The sequence below is a fragment of the Dermacentor albipictus genome, chromosome 9 (genome assembly GCF_038994185.2).
Source record: "Dermacentor albipictus isolate Rhodes 1998 colony chromosome 9, USDA_Dalb.pri_finalv2, whole genome shotgun sequence".
NCBI lineage: Eukaryota > Metazoa > Arthropoda > Arachnida > Ixodida > Ixodidae > Dermacentor > Dermacentor albipictus.
In genome coordinates, this window is record NC_091829.1 from 59,930,942 (window position 1) to 59,952,943 (window position 22,002).

Here is a 22,002-nt window from a genome sequence, read left to right on the forward strand (position 1 = left end):
GCACACATAAGACGCCTCCACACAGAGTAACGTGGGTCTTGCTCGCTTTATGCGTTCTTTTGAGTTTCGTGCGTAGCTTTTATTTTTCTCGGAAAGTTATTGAAACGTACGCACGACCTCGCGAGCTACCGTCCGTAGAACAAGTCTTGAAAAGCGGTCGCTCTTTGCTCCGACAAACCGTGCCGAAGGCGGGTGGACTCGGGGACTACAGTGAGTGGTCCCCAAGCGACGAAATTGGGTGGGCAGTGCGAGTTGCATTCACCATCATCGTTATCATTATCATAATCGTATCATCGTTTTTATTGACACAAAGGCTCTTTCGTGGTATTACAAAAAAGGGGACACCCGCCGTGGTTGCTCAGTGGCTATGGTGTTGAGCTGCTGAGCACGAGGTCGCGGGATCGCATCCCGGCCACGGCGGCCGCATTTCGATGGGGGCGAAATGCGAAAACACCCGTGTGCTTAGATTTAGGTGCACGTTAAAGAACCCCAGGTGGTCAAAATTTCCGGAGTCCTCCACTACGGCGTGCCTCATAATCAGAAAGTGGTTTTGGCACGTAAAACCCCAAATATTATTATTAAAAAAGGGGACGGAGAGGGGTTAGAGAGAGAGAGAGGAAAGGGGTAAGGCAGGGAGGTTAACCAGAGGGGAAGATCCGGTCTGCTACCATACGCTGGGTAGAGAGGAAAGGGGGACGTAAAGTGATAAGAAAGTAGAGATAAAGAAAGAAAGGAGGTAGAGAGACGCCCGTTTACCATTGACCACGGCCTGGAAATGTGCATTTGCTGCATAAGCATGTTTTTTTTTTGTCCGGCAGTCCATAGGCAGTCAAGGCCGACACTCACCAGAATCGGACAGACTCAGTCACCATGGTAACACGATAGTAGCAAATGTACAGGGTTGTCTGTCCCACTTAACTTGTGTCAAAATGTAAAAAAGAAAGAAAAAACAACATGCGAGTGCCACGTAGCTGGATAGAACTAAGCTATGGTTCTTTGCCGCCGCTTGGAGCAAGCCAGAATATTTTTTTTCAATTTTTACCTAATCACATAATTACTTGTTATTACCCTTCTGTTTCATTAAGAGAAGTTACTCATGCAAACTGTGGTTGCCTTTAGTTTTCTAAGAATGTGCCTGCAGAAAATCTAAGAATGTTTTTTCTCTAGGCTTTCGAATGACTATTTCAAAAAGATACAGGATGTCCACTTCAGTGGACAACATGTGCACCGGCTCCAGTGAGCCTACCTGTTGATAGATTTTTTTGCCCCTACGGGCAAACATGCTGCCACGTAGCGCAAGATCATTTCACTCGTTAGTGCTGAACAACTTGTAACAAGATGCCGTTGTCATCGTTGTTACTGCCGCCTACGCTTAGCGTTTAATGAGTAACGCGTAGACAGACAAGCTAAATCTCTCTAATGTGCGTGCATAGGTGAAGCTGCGCCAAATGTTTTTTGACGAGCCTTCTTTGCTTTATGGTATACGCCCGTATAGGTTCCTGGAGGTGCACACTACCGCTACCAGCATCGCTACGCTTGGCTACGGAACGTCCAGCTCATGCCAACGTGCCAACCGCAGCTACAAGCTTTGGCCACGCACACCAAGCCATGTGAGTGAGCAGGCGCAGCAGTCCTCTCCGCCAGATTTTGGTGGATACCGGAATTCGCCGCAAACGGCCGTGTCGGCATTAAGGCGAGGGGTACGAGAGACCCGAGAGTTTTCAAATTGTCAAACGTAACTGACTCTGCCACAACAGAACGTTATTGTGTGATGGGTGCCTTCACCTTCACACGCTCACATTTGTACGTCTGCTCAAGCGGGTCATCCTGGGCGACTCCTCAAAGCGTCTGTATACTGAGCATTATTTCCACGAGCATGAACGAAAATAACCATGCTCTAGTATGCGAGGTACGAGGCACACATAAAAAGGTGGTGTACTTGCAACATGAATTTTTGTCGAGTGCAGTCCCAGCCGCTGTGGCATTGCAGGCAACACGGATGCAGACTGTTTAGTACGCTAGGCACACGGTGAAGATGATAGTCATCTCATACCTCTCTGTCATAGCGATGCACGCAACAGTTCAGGTGAACTTTTAGTCTTATTACAGGGGAATAGCCGGTTTGAACACGGTGGTCGAAACTCGGTTTCGTTGTATATTGACCCCAAAATGTAGTTCGATATTTCAATGACGGTTGCACGGTACCCCTGGTCCCCCTAACGGTCCTCCTGGCCACATAACTTATTTGCACTGGTGGTCTTTGCGTGCCTTGAAGAAAACCATAAAGCTTAATTTTGCAGATAATTGGTAGAGCGTGGAAAACATGGTCTGTGTTTATGCGCGGCACTTAATGCTTTTGCGAAGTGCCTTGATCTCGATTTCGTTGCAACATATATGGTGCAAGCTTGTACAGGTATTGTACGGTAGACTGCGCTCCCGCGAAATGCTAGTGAATTGCAAGTGAAGGTTCTACATTCCTAAATGACACTACTTGCAGCGCAAATTCTGTGTTTGTGGCGTGCCACGCGGCAATTCGAACTTTGTCTGAACTATGCGTTAGCGCTTTCGGACTTGTATTTATCTTTTATGGTGATGCTGGCTGTCTTTCTTTTGTGTGTTTGTTATAGCCCGCCTGTCTTTGTTATGTCTCTGTGTTCTTTTTTCTTGTTTGTTTCTTTCTAAATACTGTTTGCTAAGGGAGAAGCAGTATAGCGGGCATGACCCATGATGCAACCTCTGCTGCATACACATTTAATAATAGAAGAAAAAGAAAAGTGTGAAGTGTTGATATTACCGTGGCGACGCTCGCAATTTTCAGTCATACCTAATTGGAGTAGTAATGCATTGCCGCGTGAGTGTATGCGTATGCTACCTAGGATCAGTGCTCGGACTATCGTGTTTCATCCGCTGACAACTACACGAGAGCGCATGCATGTTTATGGGTCGCATCTAACTCAAACTGAGGTGTTTTGAGTTTGTTCTTAAAGCGATGCATTGTGTGCGGATGAAACCAACTTTTTATATTGTTAGTAACTCCTCGGAGAAGCGACCAGTATTTCTGTTTATCTAGAAGGTAAACAGTTAGTAGTGATCAGATACTTAACTTTTCAAGTGCAAGGATTGTAGAGCACATTTAGGAACATCACGCTCAGTGTTTTCCGGGTATGGTATCTTTTCTGTAGCTATCTTTCGCGGTATTTAAAGGAAGGTGCTGCGGATTTTCAGAGGTGTCGAGGACTTTTCTTTTTTTAAGCGCCGAAATACGAGATGCGTGAATGACAACGTGTCGTCAACATCTGAAGGTGATGCTTTGAACTGTGCTTACAAACTATGTATTTACATATATTGTCGTAATGTTAATGAGTAAAACTTTTGTAAATAATCACGACCATTTGCTTTACTAAGAAGAGTGAAACAAACACCGGGGTCTCCTCCACAATATTTCTGACACAGTTGGTTTCGTGAGCACCCAAGGTTTCATTAGCACCAAATAAAGCTTCCATTTCAAAAGTGAATCTTTCCTTGCCGACTTTTCTGGGTTTTGCATGGCTGCTGATGTGTTGTTTGGTATCCAGGTGGTTATATTCGTGGATATAGACGCATACTTAAGCGCTGTTTCGCAGCAGCCAGAAGTAGCAGCCACACCGAACCCGGGAGGTTAGACCAAGAGAGCGTCGCTCTGAAAATTCGACAGTTATAAAAAGACTCGGTTGTTGTCGTACGATGACACGTCATTTGGATAGTTATCGCTTACTTGGAGATATAATGTGGCACGAAGACACAAACACGGTGAAAGACAAACGTCACTGGCACTTTTGCAGCATTCGTCGCGCACCAGCAGTGATACGTTGTGGACTAACGGACGTTAGAAGGCGTAGTTTACGGGACATTTATTGGGGACAATATGTGAATCTTAAGCCCGTTGGTTCTTCCGTTCTTGCTTGCTCCTGCTGCTAAGGTCTTGCTTTGCACCTGCGAAATGTGCCGTATCTCAGTGAGGCTTTCATAATAAGCATCTCACATCTGAATTCGCGCAGAATGTTGCGGTAAAATATACAACTCGATTGAATTGCAACACACACACACAAAGAAAAGCTACCAGCAGCGAGGGTCATTTCTCGGTCTGCTTTGCAGCGCGACGAGTCTGCGGTAAAGTTACAGCGTTTTGCTTTGCGAAGACGCTTCCTTCGCCTCATCAACCGGGCATGTTTACACAGGGGACCCTCTGTTATACCGTGGCTGACGTTACGCGCGCGGTGACTAAGGGTGGAAAATGGATGGCTTCCGTCTGGGCCCTCGTAGGGGTCGCTCGGCGTTTTAGAGTGGCGGCGCCTGGACGACAGTGGGCATTCGTGCGTGAAGCCGTGTGGGCAACTGGCCAAGAATCGTATCTTAGTCCTCTCCTCCGAGGAAAAAAAAAATGTCGCGAGAAGCACAGGAGGCGAAGCCGTTTCCGACACCGACAGAAAGTTTCAGGTCCTTGAGGTTCCTTCTCTCATCTTTCCTTTTCCGTTTGTTTTTGTCCTTTCTTGAGTGCGGGCAACCTTTCGAGGTCCTTTTCTTGTAGCGTCAACTCGGGCATGCCACCCTGACGGTTCGCCTTCATTAGACGCTATTTTATTTGTTTTTTTTTGCTTCCTCTATGCCGGAAATCTCAAATCCCGTTTCGTTCTCTTGTTTTATGTTGCTTCGTTTCTGATTTTGCTTTTCCTCTGTGGGTGAGAGGAGACGCGATCTGAAATCTGGAGGCATGAAAAAAAAAAGAAAAAGAAAAATGAAGTCGAACGAAATCCTGAAGTGCTATCCGAAACAGTGGGATGTGGATCGGCGACGTTGGCGGGCCGATGTCGGATCACTGTAGTAATTGTAACGATGATAACGGCGAAAAATAGACGATGACGAATGCTGTGACGATAATGATGACGGTTAGAATGACGCCACAGCAGCGCTAGGAACGACGACGGTGCGATGCTGAAAATAATGGCAATGAGGTCTATCCCAGCACAAAGAACATGGCACGACGACATGCCTGCAGGGTTTTTCGTTTTCCGGTTTTGTATTTTACTGCACACGCATTTTCTGGCGAGATCCCCAGCCTATGTCACACGAAGGAGTAATGCTTTGTATCTGCCGAAAAAAATGCGTAATTTGCAAAGTTAGAATATTTAATCGTTATTATAGTGTAAATGTAGATGGCTGGTAGTTTTTAAGCGAAAAGGAAGAATTTAAGGCAAAAAAATAAAATGAAAAGAGAATACCTACAGAGATACATAGGACGCCTTAGAAAATGCATGGGGAAGCTTATATTAGGGGTGGGAATACTGAAATTTGGGGTTGGGTAAGCCTGAAATTCGGAGGTACGCCAACTGAAACTTAGGTGTGGACCAACGAAAATTTACCAACGGTGTGTACCAACCTGACATTTGGGGGTGAGCCAGTATAAATTTGTGGGTAGGCCAACTTGACATTTGCAAGTGGGCCAACTTGAAATGTGGGGTGGGCCAACTTGAAATTCGGACGTGGCCCAAATTAAGTTTTGGGGTGGGCCCACTTGAAATTTGGTGGTGGGCCAGCTTAAAGTTGGGAGTGGACGAACTTAAATTTCGGGGTGAGCCAACTCGAAATTTGGGAATGGGCCAACACAAATTTGGGGATGGGCCAAGTTGTAATCGGGGGGTAGGCCAACTCGAACTTCTGTGCCGGTCAATTTGAAATTTGCGTGTCCGCCGACCTACATTTAGGGGGTGAGTCAACTTGAATTCGGGTGCACCGGGTTACCTCTTTGACCACCTGTGGTTCTTTAACGGGAACCTAATGCATCGTACGCGAGCGCTTTTTTGTATTCCGTCCCTCTTCGGGAACTGGCCGTCGCGGCCACGTTCCGGAAAAGACAATGAGCGAAACTAAGCAAAAATCGAAGTTACAGCCGAGCCAAAAAATGCTTACGCATTAGTAGACGATTCTCAGAAATTCTGGAGCATTTTTCATTGAGGATCGAAACCAGAAAAAGAAATGGGGCCTGGCATTATATAGTGCGTAGCACTCTCCGGAATCTTCGGACGCTTATGCTCTACCGTTGAAGGAAACCAAGATTGTCCCATTTTAAACGATCGTCGACTCTAAAGAATACCTCGCACATTATGACGATCTTCCCTCCTTCGAAGCGGTAGATGTTGCTGTAGTGCTTTTTTTTTTCTAGCATGATTAGCCGGTCCACGCGCTCGCCTGTGGTCCAACTGGTCCTCTTCAGAAGCTTCTCTCTTTCGTTGGAGACGCAGTTCTCTCGCTGCTTGCGCTCTCCTCGAGTGCCTGGCGCTCGCCAGCTCTCGTCTGCTTTGTAACGGCTAATTTCTAATTATAGTTTCGGATTAGAGCGCATGTGGATCGGCACTTGGCGCCTTTCTGACAAAATAACGCGTTGGAGGTTAGTGCACCCACAGATAGGTGGCGGTAAGCGTACAAGCGTTCGTGCGTTAACGGAAATTAACCTATTGAAGCCTAGGTGGCGCGACGGGTTTTGTGGGACACGAAAAGGAAGGACTAACGGAACGGAACAGGAAATGATCCCAGCCACCTAACCAAAGAACGCTCCGCATTAAAATGGTTTTCGTGTCAATGTGGCCGCCTTCTCCGAAGCTTTTTAACTATTTCCTTCGCTTCTGGCTTAACAGTGCTACCTTTTTTGTAAATGCGCCCGCACTTGCTGACGTTTTAGAACTGGCGGCAAGGTGAGGGTGGTTTTCAACGTGTTGCCTCAGGAGGCAGGCATGTTAGTAATACATGCGTGATTACTTGAAATCTGTGTGCAGCCAATCGGAGATAGCTCTCCGGTTGGCTGCAGGCTCGTATGCCAGACGATCTATATTTTAATCAAAACATTTTTAAAGAGGACATTTTCTTTACGAGCGTGGCAGCAACGGCCACATTCCGCAGAGGGATGGAATCCAAAAAAAAAAAAGCACTCACGTAGAGTGCATTAAGGGCCCGTAAAGAACCACAAGTCGTCAAATGTAACCCGGCGAACCCAAGTCACAAGTCACAATTCTCCAAGTCACATTGATAGCATTGCTGGGACAGTTGCCAATTGTCACCACTGCATTCAGGGTTGGCTGGGTCGCAAGCTGCTGTTGTTTCACAGCCAAAATGTGTCTCATACCCACCAATGCGTGTCGGCCCGAAAAGTGTTCAGATCGTTTCAAGCTGCAATCAGAAGTTTTCAGGACTGCTACAGAGTGAATACTATCGACAGGCGAAATTTCACGTCATAGGTGACAAGAACAATTCATTTCTCAATTCAAGGAAATGGCAGGAAAACTATACTCTGTACACGGCATCTTCAATAAAGGGAACAGCAGTTTGAACCTGTTATTCACATAACGCGCGATCAGAGGAACGTATGCGCAAAATCACTTAATGGGATAGATGGTTTGGAAACGGATGTACCCACACAAGTTTTCAATCACATCAGCTATGCGCTAGATTAAAACAAATGCAGAAAATGCGTTGTGTACATTCCGTTACGCATAAAGTAAGAGTAACAATAGTAAGAGTCAGTAATGTAAGAGTCACTAACGGCCTCACTTTGTCAGCCTCACTTTGTCAGCCTCGTCTTCGCTTGCTCGCACTAGCGCCCATACAGGATACAAACAAACAAACAAACAAACAAACAAACAAACAAGCAAGCAAGCAAGCAAGCAAGCAAGCAAGCAAGCAAACAAACAAACAAACAAACAAACAAACAAACAAGCAAACAAGCAAACAAACAAACAAAAGCAAACCAGCAGACAAACTAACAAACAAAACAAACCAGCAGACAATAGCAAACAATAGAAACGAAATGAACAGCTTCCTTTGGCACAGCTTTCTGTGCCACCGAAAGGGCGGGCGATGGCAGCACCATTAGCGCGGCCGAGGCGGCCCAGCCGCCTCGGCCACACATGGTTCGCGAAAATCACCTCCGTCGGCACATTTAATCCCACTTTCTCGAAGGCACTGCGCTGTGCGACCGGCCACTGTGCTTTGTTCTTCCTTTCGGCTGCAAAACAACGCTTTTGTTCCTTCGCAGCGGATGCAACCCGATAGCACTGCACTCTCGCGTTATTACTAGTTTTGCGCCGTATCTGCAGCCCCCAACGTGCTCAGTTTACTCGGTTTCCTCGTAGAATCGTGTTACAGCGGCCCTTATTTGTTTTCCCCCGGGTAACTTCCCTGTTTTTGTTTACCTTGCCGGCATTTTCGCTCGTTTCTTTGAACTCTTGAGGAATGACGCGGGTTCGCATTTATTTAGCCTTGCGCTTGCACTGATAGAGCGTCGAGACTTACCGCTCACGAGCGCGATGTCTTAAGCATTTGCTATTCACTTTTCACGCCTTACTATCAGCATTGTCCAAGTAAAAAAAAAAAATGAAATAGGTGAATGTGTATGAAGTGCTCGGACGAGGTCACTTCGTAGATGTAGAAAGCGAGCGGAATAGAGCTTAGAAAAGTATATGTATGTGAAAATGTCTGGATATATATATATATACTCACACACCGGGTGTCTCACGTAACTTGAGCCAAAGTTTAAAAAGTCATAAACCATTCCACTCTGTGAAGGTGGATGACCAGGGAAGCTGTTTAGTACACGACACGGAGGTGACAGAATTTTGAACAAAGGCAGGAACATACTTAGTACACTGATCGGTGGTCAACATGACGATAGGTATGCGCGCACATTCTCGTATGACCTCTGTTATTGGCTGCGTCCGTCGCTTAAGACAATGAACGGCTCACGCCCTCTGAAGCAATGGTTCATACCACCGTAAATAAATAAAAAAAAATTAACGCGGCCTTCCCATTACGACGGGAGAAGAGAAGTGAAATTCTGCGCTGGAATGATGAGCGGCAATGAAGCGAGCTGTGAAAGACGACGATGCTCGCGCCATTGCTGCTGCTTATAGCTGATGATGATGATGACGAGCGTTTCCTTTTGCCAATGAATGGCTTATAGCCCAACGTAGCAAGTGGAGAAGGAAGGCAGGGAGGTTAACCAGTTTAGCCTAACCGGTTTGCTACCCTACACATGGGCGCGGGATGGGGGGATGAAAGATAGGAGGAGAGAGAGAGAGAGTACATAACACAGCAAACACATCGTCAGTTACAGTCCGTCACTCTTGCGCGGTACGCGACATCACTGTCACAGCCGCTTGTCCAAGCCCGTATCCTTCATAAACCGAAGTAGTGCCTTCGTCGCCTTCAGCTGAGATGTCTCTGTCGGCGATATGTGAAAATGGTTGCAAGTGACAATGGTCCATTGTCCAGGTGCGCTAGAACAGACGCCATGGACTGTCTCTGAACATGCGTTCTTTAGCTTACCATACGAGGCATTTGGCGTGCCTAGGTTGCCTGGTACGCACTCCTTGTACAAACTATGGCCGTTATTTGTTTATTTGATTTGTTTATTACGCATTGCTACCCTTACATGCGACGCTGTAGGACCATCAAGACGCCAATACACTTGAGCAAACCGCCTCAAACGAAGCACTTACGACAATTAGACAAAGAGAAAACGCTCACGATGACGAATTTTGAATTTCAAAGCGTCACGCACTTCCTGCCATACAGTATACTAGATTCCCGTCAGAAAGCTTCGATATGTCGTCGTAGACTGAGCCGGAAATTTTTTTTTCCACATTTTCCCTAGACCACTTCGCAATAAAAACTTTAGTAACACGTTTATATTCTGTCTTGTGGAACGATTTCTCGTTGGTCTGCGCTGGATGCCGCATTGTTGCGTAAATGTTGCATAAATATTGAGTAAAAGTAACAAATATGACTATAGAGCATTAAATTTTTTTCTTGCTTCATTCCTAGTTAACAATTTCACTGATATAACTTTCGAAATGGTAACTATGGGCAAGTAGGCAGAAGTTGTTTGTATGCTTCGCACGCTCTACGTATGTTGCGACGTATACAGAGGGCGTTCGTACACAAAAGGCAACGCGTGATGGCCATTCGAGCGACGACTGCCGCAGAACGCTAAGCCTAAACCTCACTTTTCCTGAGTTCCTGACTGGTTTTCCTCTTCCAGCGTCAGCCTCGTGGTACTTTCTTGTAGTTTCAGCGCAGGACCAAGGAGAACTTGTGGCCCTGAATGCGAATGAACGGTGCCCATTCTTATGGCTGCGAACCGCGCGTGGTGCATTCTATGTTGTGTAAAAGTGGAAAACGTCGAGGAGGAAAAAAAAAAGAAAGCTTTCCAACTGCATCGTCTGTTTTTAATTGGGAAGCATTCCTTGTCTCATGCCGTTAACCTTGCTGTGAGTAGACATGTAGGTTCCTGTTTCGCCTCGTTTCAGGGTTGTACAATAAAAATAAAAATAATAATAATAAAAGAAAGCCAATGTTTGACGGTTGGACATCCACCGGTACGCCGTAGCACATTAGCCCAATGCTGTACGCATTAGGTCGTAGGCATCGGTCTTTCTTTCTTTCTTTCTTTCTTTCTTTCTTTCTTTCTTTCTTTCTTTCTTTCTTTCTTTCTTTCTTTCTTTCTTTCTTTCTTTCTTTCTTTCTTTCTTTCTTTCTATTTATGGCAGGGCGCAAATGACTCTCGCGGGTAACCAACAGACAAATGAGCTGATGAGGCCCTTTCACTTGCACGGCTACGCAGACCTGTACAGACATTACTTCGTATTTATCCTTGAGACATGCTGCTCAGGCGACGGTCAGGTGTTACGAGAAATTCCGAAATGGTGGCAAGGATAAACGCCTGACCAAGAGAAAATGCCACTATGGACGAAATTCAATTTGATCGTATGTAGATTGTTCTGTCGGGCATCATTTGACTGAAATGAGCGTGTGAGGAAATTGTGGCCTTCGGGGGGCGGGGGGCGGGGGTGTTTCTTCCTAACATAAACGTCTTCCACCGGCTATACAGGCTATGCGTTCCTATAAGTAAGAGCATGCCAAATAGTAAATCGTCATCACTACTTGGCACCGTGCGATATACGTCACCAACCGCCATCGAATCCATTCTGATTTTATTGTTTTTTCTATTTTTCTAGGTGTTCTATTTGAACTCTAAACCTAAATAAAACATTCACGCAAATTCAGTCATTAAGAAGACTGCTTTTGGCATCCGCGCAGTCATTTGAACAAGACATTGTTTTCAACAACATATTCTAAAATGGCTTGGCCCCGCTTTCATTAACAGTCACCTTACTTACTGAGTTCCGTCGTGGGGCAGCACATACCCAACACACCTGACATCCTTCATTCACCTTCAGAACCGGGTGGTGCGAATAGTTACCCATGGTTCGTACACCACATCAGCAGCACCCATTTTTTTCTCACTTCGAAAATTCTAGCATTAACCTGTAAATTTAAATTTAAATTAGGTATTCTTTGTGTAGAACTAGAAATAGTGGCATTCACACGGAACTACTTCCCCGAACGCAACATTAAAATAAAAACAACACATATGATTTTTCTGAAAATAACTTCTTGCTTCCAAAAGTAAACGCTAACTATGGTAAAATGACATTCTTCGTTTCTGCAATTTCATTTTAGAATTCTCTGCTTTCAGATATTAAATCATGCCTTTCACTACACTGTTCCCGGGTGGCTTCTAAAACAGTTTTTTACTAACAACGTACGTTACCTGATTTAAAACTACACTTGCACAAATGTACATTTTGTGCAGCCATATATTTCACTGTTCTTCTTAGTCTATGTTCCTAGATTATCGCTTGCTCATAAACTAATTTTGTTGCTCTATTGAATAGCGCATTGTTGATGTTAACCATTTTATTCCTACTGAATTCCTGCTATTTTTGCACTTACGTGTGTATTTCAAAATAATTATTGTTTCTAATTTCCGTGTAATCTTCCACTACCCAGATCTTTGATTAATTACTTCTAGTATGTTGATTTGCATCCTTCCTTAATCGTAGGCCTTGGTAATACGATGCTCATTTACGACCGTTATGTCGATTTGTATTTTCTCGCTCTTTTTACTTTAGTTGCTGATCGTACGTTCTACATTTTTATACATTTGCTAACCAGAGGCCCCCTGACAGTTTCTATTTTGGGACCTCCTTCTGTATTGCATTTACTTTGTAATTGTATCAATGACTAATACATGATTGATTGACTCAAAAGAATTGGCTGTGATATTAGGCCATAGACACATGCATATCTTTTTACTTCAACTAGCGCTTATGTCACGCCGCATCACAATCTCTCTCTCTCTCTCTTTCTCTCTCTCTCTCTCTCTCTCTCTCTATATATATATATATATATATATATATATATATATATATATACTCTTTTCCGATGCGAGAACATGTGCACGTGCCAAGTTTCTATTAAGCCACCGCCGCAATAGTGGAATCCGTGGATTGTAAAACTTGGACTGTAAAAAATAAATGTGAGAGTAAGCACTCAGAACAAGCACAAAATTCCTATTTTTACTGTAGAAGGTTCCTTTCAATCAAAGGAGCAGATTATTCAATTTGAAACAATGACAATTGTCTTATATTTATAGTCAGAGACAGTTGTTTTGGCGTTTTTAGCATAATTGGTCCCCATGCGGTAAAGTGAAAGATGTATCATCAATACTGTGAGCGAAATGCGATTTTTTCATCTATTTGCTGTCCTCAACTGGAATCTACGTGCAGCTTAACCAACCACGCAAGTGGTTGGTTAAGTGCTTGATTAACCACTTGCGTGTTAACCAACCACGCAAGTGGTTGGTTAACACTTCGTTCCGTTTTCAACGTGCCGAACGAGACAGATTGTCCGCGCCAGCCAATATATCGCGAAATGGCAACATGTATAGAGCTGCGCTCAAATTAGGCATTATGGAGTATTGCAATCACCGCTTAATATGTTTTTGTATTATCTTGCAGTCATGCCACCACGATGGACTTTCTCTCAATGGGGAATATGATGCTTTCGCTTTACTAAATCAACAGGAACTTGTACAATGTATCCCATAACAGCGATTCCCGCAGTGACCGGGGTGTTCGTGAAGTTTTTTAATGAATGATACTGCCTTGAATACCTTTCAATGAGTGTAATGTAAATCCGCGTCGGGCTGACTGGCTTCGACACAGGCTGTTAGAGCCTCAGTCTGATTCGCATTGGTATTGCTGTCAAAACTGATTCACACTGACGGGCCGCTTGTGTTAGTGTCCCGAGAAGCCTGATGTGATTCAGCTGCAGCGTACCGCGCAGAATGCTCAGAACTCATTGGCAGCGTTCTTCTGTGCAGTCTGATTTGGCGGCTTGCAACAGTGTTCAGTTTTTCGTGTGAATGCAACATTTGGGCACAAATATGCTAATTCCGCGCGCCCATCTACACAACATACGTATGCCCCTCTCCGTCTTTCGGAAGGCCCGTAATACTGGAATACCGGAGACACGGGTGCAATTTATTTATTTATTTATTTATTTATTTATTTATTTATTTATTTCAGATACCTTACAACCCGTATGGGGCCATTGTGTAATGGGGGTTACAAAGTCAAGGCATAAAAAAAAAGAGTAAGCAGCCTTCTGAAGTCTAGTACAAAAGATACGCCTCAATGCAGGGCTTATCAACATTACTACAAAGCTAAAAACATGAAAAATGAAGAACTGAAGTAATAAAATACCACAACGGTACCCTTCAAGGAAACAACCTGAGTAGAATTTAACGTAAGGCACTAATACTAGAAAGTAAAATACAGGAAAAATGAACAGATCATGCAGGCAGTACAATGCTCAAGGCATATTTCGGAAAAAAACACGCAAAAAAGCAATAATATAAACAGGGCACACAAGTGAACACGTGACGCAGCATGAAATAGCTATTCATAAGAGCGAGATAGCAATGCATCAGTAGAAATAAGGACATCCCAAGAAGTTCCAAATACATTGTCAAGTGCAAAAAACAAGGTAAAGCGATTTGTAATTGCTATTATGAAAAATGCTCGTGTAGGAGATGACGAAATTTTTCTCGATCTGACTCCGAAGCAATGTGATCAGGCAAATTGTTCCACAAGCGAATGGCCGTAGGGTGTGCGGAAAAGTTAAAAGCGTGTGTCGTACCGTACATGCGCGCAAAACTTAAGTGGTTATTTAATCGGCGAGACGTGTTTGAGGCGATCTGGATGTGCAGTGGGGATTGTGTGGGATTACAGACAAGCAGGGCCTCACGAAAATTGAAATAAAGACATCCCAGGAAGTTCCAAATACATTGCCAAGTGCCAGAAACAAGGTAAACTGTGGTATAAAGTTTGTAAACAGGGATAAGATGCCTCAGAAAGGCTGGCCAACGTTTCGATAGGAGGACCTATCTTCGTCAAAAGGCGGTCCTCCTATCGAAACGTTGGCCAACCTTTCTGAGGCATCTTATCCCTGTTTACAAACTTTATACCACAGTGTGCTATTCCATCTGTCAGCCCCTTTCTTGTTTTTAGAAACAAGGTAAAGCGATTTGTAATTGCTATCGTGAAAAATGCTCGTGTAGGAGATGACGAAATTTTTCTCGATCTGACTCCGAAGCAATGTGATCAGGCAAATTGTTCCACAAGCGAATGACCGTAGGGGGTGCGGAAAAGTTAAAAGCATGTGTCGTACCGCGTATATGCGCGCAAAACTTAAGTGGTTATTTAATCGGCGAGACGTGTTTGAGGCGATCTGGATGTGCAGTGGGGATTGTGTGGGATTACAGATAAGCAGCGCCTCGCGGAAATTGGCCTATAGGCTCACGGCAGTGCCCCTCCCCACGGCAACCTTTAGTAGAAGGCGAAAGGTTAATTCGTGTGGGATGTTGAGGAGAGAGACCTGAGCGAGGACTGGACGACCGAATTCGGAACATTGTCGAATTCCGCCATGTTTCAAATTCTGCAATGACGGCGTTTTGAGCCGATTCTCGAGAGGCAGTAAGCAGCCCTCTGGGTGACGTCTCGTTGGCCCGAAATGCCGCCATTAGAGAATTTGGCAGCATGCGGCGGAATTCGACATCATCCAGAATGGCACCCACGCACGGCAGGAGCAGCAGTACTGGCAGTGACATCTTATGGCGATTTCTTCGCCAACACCGAGTTTCCGTATGCGTTTTTACTCCACTGGCTGAGACCAGTACAGTAATAATTGTGCACGACTTGTCTGAACACGTCGCAAGTTGATGACGCCACCGTCATAGCTGTTTACGTCTGCGCTATCAGTATTTCGTAAATGATGATATCAGAGAGGCCGGAAGTAATTATGCGCTCCCGGAAGGGCCATAGCTATCTCGTTTTCTTGTGCGAGGCGCCTTTCCGCAAGTAGAATAAAAACGAAACGCACACAAATAGCAACGGAAAGAATACCAAAGAGATTACTTCTTCGATATCGAAGCCGTTCTAAAAAGTTGGAATTCCGAGACTTACAAAAGCAGGTGGAAAAAAATGCTATGAATTCCAGGGCGTATCACGCTTTGCTTATATAAGGGTGTTCGCGGGAGGAACTGGTTGAAAATAGTGCGTTTTCATTTGTTTTGATTTTCTTTGACGAAAAGGTCGTCCAACAAGGAAAGAAGTGGCCGTATGTAGCGGGAACAAATGGTGGCCTATGCAAGTCGGAATCGATGGATTCCGGCTTGCCTAGTTTGGCTCCAATCTCTCTATACACGTCCCAGTCCAAAAACTTTCTTCATTCTTGAAAAAAAAAATTGTTTGTGGTTGTCCCACATCCAGGCGCTGTTTCCTCTCCTTTGGTCGTTCTACGCGCCTTGTTGGAGGCCGCTGCAATTGCGCCGAGTGAAATCCGGGCTAAGGGTGTCACACCGATTCTGGGATGGTCTGCTGCTGCTGTTGTGATCACGCCACTGTCGATGGCTGTTTGCTTCTAAACTACGATTATCTTATATATATATATATATATATAGTGTCTGTGCTAAGGAAACAGCCCTTACGAGGAATTTCTCCTTCAGGAGCTTTTACCTAAACGAGTGGCAACGGAGCCATAATTTTCTTCGGCACCAGCTGCACCGTATTTGATTAGATTACTTGCGTTTAAAAGAAACTGCAAACAAAATCCATAGCCACCGACTTCTGGGAGCAGATTTTTCGTATATGGCAATCCGCCCGAATTTTTTTCTTTTTTTCGTTTTCCCAAAATGGACAAGTTAACTGATGCTTCAAGTCTACAACTCAGCTATCAGTAAACGAGATCGGAATTTCGTAAAATGCACTTATTGAGGGAGCTAACGCGGACAAAGTTGATATATTAGACACTACTCTGAAACATACCATTAATTTGTAAGGATGACAAAGCTTCGCAAGCGCTGTAACAACTCCACATAAGTTGTGAACAAATGTGACATATTTATCCGCTTCGGAGGCTCCAACAGACGCAGTATAATTTACACAACAGCAGAATTTATTTTAGCCCTAGAATTACAAATTTTTCAAACATTGCGCTTTAGTTAGATTGAAACTCACCTATCTTTTGAAATTTTAGTACAACATTGAGTGCCTTAAATAAAGGTATAAGGTATTAAGTATAAGTCTCTGTATAACGTATAACGTATACGTATATTACGTATTTCTTTTTTAAAAGAAAAGCTCTAGCTCGGGCTGTCCTGTCTGAATACATGGGAACGGATAACTCTGTTTTCTCAGTAACTCGGGCACTGATTTTGATGATTGTTGCACTTAAAAGCGAGAAGAAAGAAAGTTAGCGTGGTGTCTACAGGAAGGGGATTTATAATTTTCGCTGTCAGTGCTTTTATAAAAATGTTGCATATTCGTAAATAATAAAAGAATATTCTCAGTTATCAAGGTTACACCTCTCTAGCTCAGCAATAAGAAAATACACCCCCATTCGGTAAACTGCACCGAATAATACATGTAACCTGGGCCAAGTTCTTGAAATATACGAATAACTTTTAAGTAACACTATGAGAAAAGCCTCGTAAACAATGTAGCAATTTCGCGGGAGCTGTAGATACTTTATCGTATTTGCCCGAGAAAAAAAAATATACGCAGGTCCAACGCGCGTATTGGGATCGGTGCGACGCAAAGCTATCGTGAATCCAATAATTTACTGCTCCAAAGCTAAATGCGATGCATACAACCGTCTTTAATGTGATGCTGCGCAGCGTCTCATCTCATGCAACACTTGTTTGCATGTTTGCAAGCGCTGCAGCAGCAACAAGCCAATTTGCTGCTGTCGCGTCGAGAGCTGCGTTCTCGACGCGAACTAAGCGTCGAGAACGCAGCTCACTCGAAGGTATAAGGCATCAGTGCACATAGATTCTGTACCAATTGCAGATGGCTCTCAAGATGGGGCCTAAATGCTTCCGCACACGAACACGAGGAAGGAAGTGTGTTCGTACTGCGAGTACACTTCGCTTTCCGAATCGTTGTGTACACATTGATTCAAACAAGGAGTCAATGTGTACACAATGTGTCAATGTGTACACAATGTGTGAGTCAATGTGTGTGTCAATGACAAGGAGTCCACCTTTAAGGTCACACCTTTAAGCGTGATTCAATGTTTATATTGACTGCACCGCTCCGACAACCTGCATGCCGGAACGGTCACCGAAGCGTGTGCGAATTCACACGGCGAAAAAAAGACGCCGACCGAGTGACGTCACGAGGAAGAATGCGATGGCTGATGCATTCTCTAGGGGAAGAATGCTGCGGAGAAGTGTGCAGCGGCCACTGGGGAACCCGAAAGCTCGTGGATCGCCCCCGCGGGGGGCCCCCCCAGCGGCGCCATCATGAAGTCGTGGAGATGCAGGCGCCGTCAAAGCGATTGGCGAATAGCCCGGCAGCGTCGTCTGCTGTGGTTCCACTCCTTCTCCACGCTCACTCGCGGCTCTAAGTTGACGGATGAACGCTGCATCAGACGCACAAAGCTGCGCACGGAAAGGACGTGCGTGCGGACACAGCAAATACGGTCGGGAGGCGCTTAAACTGCTGACGCGGTAAAGAGAAAACGGTAAACGGAAGAGACAACCCCTGTTTTCGGATTTTCCACGCCGTGCCGTTCGCTGTCGCACTGGGCTTTTGATGTGTTCGGAGTTCCGGAATCATTTATATGCTGCAGCATTGTGCGGCCCCTTCGCCGAGGTCCAAGCAGAAAGTGCGTATCAGGTTACGGATGTAAAATAGGATAAAACAAACTCACGCGCCAGTGTTTATACGGTGGGACAAAACTGCAGGGTGAAGCAGTTTCCTGTTGACGTGGAGACCCGACTGCTAGTTCAAGCTCGCTCTTCGTTGATCCCTGGGAGTGCTTACCATTTGCGCCGACATGAAGAAAAAGAATGACAAAGAGAGCGAAAGAAAAAAAAATAAAGCGCAACGCTCTGCAGAATCTCGCCAAATTGAAATGGACTCCTCGTCCCTGTTTGAGTCAATGTGTACACGACGTCTCCGGAAACGAAATGTACTCGCAGTACGAACACACTTCCTTTCTCGTGTTCGTCTGCGGAAGCACTTAGGCCCCATCTTGAGGGCGATCTGCAGTTGGTACTGAATCTAGGTGCACCAACGGCTTATGGCTTCGAGTGCGCTGTGTTCTCGACGCTCAGTTCGCGTTGAAGGGAGAGGCAGCTCGAAGGCCGATTCGCTCGCTGCTGCTGCCTCGCTTCCTCACTCCAGCGTTTTGACAGCGAGTTTCCGCGGTCATCGAGTGAGATGTGGTCGTGTTTGCTTGTACGCGCGTGGCGCCATGCCTGTTAATTTAGTTAGTAAGCAAATGCTTACAAGTTTTTGCGGCCGATAAGATTACTATCCTTACTTCGTATAACTGTCTACTAATTTGCTCTCGCAATCGATGCTTCGCCTTTCGGGCGAAACAGCAACTTTTTTTTTGCTTTGAGTGCACGAGAGACACTTGGACATTTTAGACAAACGTAGACGCGAAGCGCTCACCTCCAACGATCGTTTATTTTCCCCAGCATCACATACATACATACATACATACATACATACATACATACATACATACATACATACATACATACATACATACATACACATACACACATACACACATACATACATACATACATACATACATACATACATACATGCATGCATGCATGCATGCATACATACATACATACATACATACATACATACATACATACATACATACATACATACATGTAAAGTACGATTTTTGTAGATGAGCGCTTCGTCTACGTCTGTCTAAACTTCTCAGCATCTTTGCGCTAAAAGCTGAAATGAAATACCAACACGCCCAAACTTTGGTCATTTACTAAGTAGGTAAGATTACTAAATACCTTACACAGCGAAGCGATTCAACTGGAAAACACCACCTTTAAGTGTATTCGTAGTTATTTCAGCTTAATAAAATACGAATTTCTTTGATGTTGTTCTTTGATTTTATTAGCAAAAAAATTCTTTTTTGGTTTGTTGCCTTTTTGGACAAGAGCAGTATGTTTGCTTTGTCCGTTCTTGCTCTGCTTCTAGCAGAAAAATATTTGCACAATAATGTACACCTGAGACTTTTTTTTCTTCTTTTGAATCTCTATAGAAGATTGAATTTGTATGTGTCGAAATATATGCTTACATATCATGCATATACCTGTAAGATTGTGCAAGTTTGCATTTTGCTCCACAAGTTTCTTTCGTCGTTTGCGTAATTTCTCTGTACAATTTTTCAAAAGTTAAAAACTGATCGTGTTGGTTGTAGCTGTAATCGTCAATGCCGGGCCCTGCGGCTTTGTCGAGCTGTCGAAATGACAGCTTTTTTCCGCACTCCCCTTCGTATCATTACACTGTACTGATGCAAAAATAAACATCATTGTCATTGTCGTTGTTGTTTGCTTCGTTCTGGCGTCGCGGCACAGGCCAAATGGTGAAGGGAACGGCATTACGCAACGTTCGGTTTCTCACGCTACCGCCCCTCGTCACCATACCGGCGCTGTGTCCGGGAGTTTTCGCTGTCGTCGAGTTGATTTTTTCTTTCTAATGCGTTTCTTTGAGCGTGTGACACCCTGCTTTTCTACTTAGTCAGCCAATGTACAGTGACATTTATGCGGCCACCAAAACTACGAGGCCTACTTCGTTTAATAGTCTGATACGTAGCCACACGGCAGCTCTTCCTTGCTTCGCTTTACGGGCGAAACTGCGACGTTATATCATTTCGCTTCCCTGCCAGTAGCGACAGGCGACTGCCACGACTGATAAGACAGGGGCGCGGCAAACTTATGCAGCGAGACGCTCCACATAGTATTGTATACCAAGATATATGCGCCAAATTGTACGCAAGAATTGTATACCAAGATATGCTATATGACTAAATAAAGGGCACATAATATCTAACAATGTAAATCGGGCGCAGGCTGGCAATGCCTGCGTCGCACTGTAGGACACGAACTGTTGCATGGTGCTGAGAGGCAGGTCTGCAGTTTAGTAAGATGGAAATCTTACTGAAGTGCAGACCACAGCAACTGCAAACTACGTATAAATCAGACTAATTGGCTGTTCATGTGAGTCTTATGGAAGCAGGAATGGCGCGAACACGAAAGTAATGCAATTGATGGCACGAGAAGTGTTCTCAATCGCCTCTTCTTTGTTTCTTGTTTTCTTTTTCCTACCTTACGTATGTACACGTTTATTGCGATATTCTCGATTATGAATGCCGCGCTGTTGAAGATAATAGACAAGGAGTGGCACCTGACCTAAATGAAATAAAGAAAGGAAAATGAAAATTTGGCTGATTGGCTCAGTTTTGAATTGAAAGACAGCAAACCTCTGTGAATTTGTATTAGCAGAAATTAGCAGTATCAATAGTTAGACGGTATGAATAGTGCCAGTTAGTACCAGTAAATGTGGCAGTAGTTGCCGGTTGGGATAGTCACAGTAGTACGTAGCAGGTGATAGGTGCAGTAGTGGTGGAGAAGGATGGTGTAGCAGCACTAACCGTGGCAATGGTGGATGTGGTGGTGGTAGTTGTAGTTGTAGTAGTAGTAGTAGTAGTAGTAGTAGTAGTAGTAGTAGTAGTAGTAGTAGTAGTAGTAGTAGTAGTAGTAGTAGTAGTAGGAGTAGTAGTTCACGCAACGTACATTACTTGATTAGAGAAAAACAAAACTGTGGTCAAGAAATTTGAAGGAATACTAGAGAAAAGTCTCCCTCCCCGCTTCTCCAGACGAAAACAAGAAATAAACCAAACGAGTGAAACTAATAAGATAAGCACGGCGTAGGAGCGCAGCAGTTAACATTACGGCGCTAAGCACTTATGTGAGAAAAAAAGGTTCAGCAGTGCTCGGCCTGGAGTTCATTATTATGCCAGCGTGTAATGGAGCACCAGATATGCGCACTCCCTTCCCTGTAATACCGTTAAGAGCTTGAATCGGTCGTAAAACAAGACATCCCTCTGAGGCTCTTGGTTCCTAAACCGTGCCTTTATAGTGCCTGGTCCCCGGGCTCTTTTTCCCCTTCGTGTTTTGCCCGCAGCACCGCACGTCGTAGAACCTTACACACTGAGGCGAAAGTTCCTCAGCATCAGACTTGGTATTACAGGCACTCTGTTTTACTTACGCGCAGGTTCTGTGTTTTTGTGGTTGTTGTTTTTGTTGTGTACCAATGGTAGATAAATAGGAAGGCAGAGCACGCGAGAGCCAACTATTACAAGACGTATTTAAGAAATCGTGACTACTATTCTTCTTCATGTAACACGCGCACACATATCACATACTTTCTGTACACAAAAGAAAAAAACACACAAAGAAAGCGTGCATGTAAACAAGGAAAAAACTATCTAAGTGTGTGATATGCATACGCGTTAATAGAATTTCGTAAACGTGCTGTGCAAGAAACACGTAGTAATATGCGCGCAAAGCACACGTTCTTTTATTGTCCCTGCTATAAACAGTGCCAGGTCTGGAAAAAGCGTGCCGAATGGTCTAAACAGGGAGGATCAACAAAGTGTACAGAGTTACTGAGTTATTACATAGAGTTACTACGTTACTAAATTATCAACAAAGTGGTTCTATTTGTTATGGTTATA

General features: G+C 44.4%; 1 protein-coding gene and 1 pseudogene across 2 annotated transcripts in view; one reads left to right on the top strand and one right to left on the bottom strand.

Moving 5' to 3' along the window:
• Ptp36E (protein tyrosine phosphatase 36E) overlaps nucleotides 1-22,002 on the top strand; it is a 335,086-nt gene that overhangs the window by 69,488 nt on the left and 243,596 nt on the right. For both annotated transcript variants that reach the window (XM_070526008.1, XM_065453737.2), the window contains one exon: nucleotides 1,496-1,610. The gene's annotated coding sequence lies outside the window, so the exon portion shown is untranslated. The remainder of the gene's footprint in view (nucleotides 1-1,495; nucleotides 1,611-22,002) is intronic.
• On the bottom strand, nucleotides 14,691-14,819 carry LOC135919816 (U5 spliceosomal RNA; annotated as a pseudogene).